At 38.2% G+C, this 1,824-nt stretch overlaps 1 non-coding gene across 1 annotated transcript; it reads right to left on the bottom strand.

Moving 5' to 3' along the window:
- Positions 1–810: 810 nt before the first annotated feature.
- On the bottom strand, positions 811–918 carry LOC124507969 (U6 spliceosomal RNA). Its single transcript, XR_006961184.1, has one exon. It is a non-coding gene; the product is annotated as a U6 spliceosomal RNA (small nuclear RNA).
- Between the last annotated feature and the right edge of the window lie 906 nt (positions 919–1,824).

A 1,824-nucleotide genomic window follows, 5' to 3' on the forward strand; every position in this document is an offset into this window, starting at 1 on the left:
GTGTCCATTGGCTAATGTTGGTTATTATGGTTATTGCAAAGTTCTTGTGTGTTTTTTATATCATTAATGTAATGATTTTTAAATGTACTGATTATGTCACTGGGAATTGCATAAGTTTGGAAATGCTGTAGTTGTTGCTTTGTTCAGGACCTTTATGCAAAAATCAGGTCCCCAAACATTCAAAAAGTGTTCCCCTGAATAAAAGTATCCAATTATAATTGAAGTCTATACTTTTATCTTTATTATATTTTTTAAATATTTATTTTTGAGAGAGAGTGTGCGCGCGTACGTGCACGCACACGCACATACACGCACGCACACACACGCACGCGCGCATAGGGAAGGGGCAGAGAGACAGAGGGAGACAGGATTCTTAAGATCTGAAGCAGGGTCTGTGCTGACAGCAGACAGCCCGATGCCTGGCTCGAGCCCATGAACCCACAAACCCACAAACTGTGAGATCATGACCTGAGCCAACGTCCCACCCTTAACTGACTGAACCACCCAGGCATTCCTGAAGTCTATACTTTGAAAAATAAAAAAGACCAGCGACTGTTTTTTGAAAGGTAGCTCATAGGTTCCTGTGTGGAAATATGAAGCTTCTGTAGCTAACAAATAGCAGAAAGTGAACGACTTGTGCTGTTATAAATTTAAATTACTTTCTCAAATCATATGTGTACCAATTAAGTACGTCAGAAGTTTGTGATGAAAAGCAAAGATCACTAACCTCTTCTGTCCTAATCCTGGTCCGTGGGTCAGAGGAAATCTTTTTATTCTATTTTAATTTTTAATTTTTTTATTTTTAAATTAAAAAAATGGGAACGCTTCACAAATTTGCACGTCATCCTTGTACAGGAGCTATGCTAATCTTCCCTGCATGGTTCCAGTTTTTAGTATGTGTGCTGCTGAAGCAAGCACCAGAGGAAATCTTTTTAAATTGTTGTTCTGTTAGTGATCTTAACTAGATAATATGATCAGATCTCTATTCTTTGCTTTACCAGCTTAATTAAGTATTGATTGTTTAATATGAAAAGTCATTTTTATCTTACCTGTTTCTTTTCAGACATTATTCTGAGAGTACAGGTTGGGCAAAAATTAGCTTGGAATCAGGTGGAGAGGGAATAGGCACAAGGGAGTCAGAGACAACGCAGTCCTTAGCGTGGTTTTGCTTTCCACAGCTTCAGTTACACAAAGTCAAAGGCAGTGGCGGAACAGGTGCTCCTACTCCTGACAGATTATCTGAACGTCAGTAGTCATCGACATCTACGTCACCACCCCTACATCATTCCCCTCACTTCATCTGATCACACAGGCATTTTATCGTGTCACATCATCACAAGAAGGGTGAGTACAGTTGGTTAAGATATGTTGAGAGAGAGAGAGACCACATTCACGTAGCATGTTGTTAATAATTGTGGTATTTTATTTTTGGTTTTTGTTAATCTCTTACTGTGCCTAACTTATAAATAACTTTATCATAGGTATGTACGTATAGGAAAAAACTATATATAGAGAGCTCGGTATTATCTGCGGCTTCAGGCATCCCGTGAGGGTCGGGATGTATACCACTACTGTATTGTCAATTTTGTGGAGTTTAGCTCTAAAGGGGACTGGAAAAAAGATCTGTAATTAGAGGGATGTGTGGTTGAGAAAGGCTTTTGTTTTAATTTGTTTCATTAGGATGAGAGAATTTATGTTTGTAAGTCAGTGGGAATGGTCTAGGAAAGATGGAAAAAGTGTTTAATTTGTGCCAGAAACATTCTTAGCACTGTATCTCTATCTATGTCTATGCCTTGGTCTAAAAATATATTTTATTTCTATATG

The sequence above is a fragment of the Lynx rufus genome, unplaced genomic scaffold (assembly GCF_022079265.1).
Source record: "Lynx rufus isolate CCGP_SWC_20201006 ecotype Redwood Valley unplaced genomic scaffold, mLynRuf1.p SCAF_12, whole genome shotgun sequence".
NCBI classification, from domain to species: Eukaryota; Metazoa; Chordata; class Mammalia; order Carnivora; family Felidae; genus Lynx; species Lynx rufus.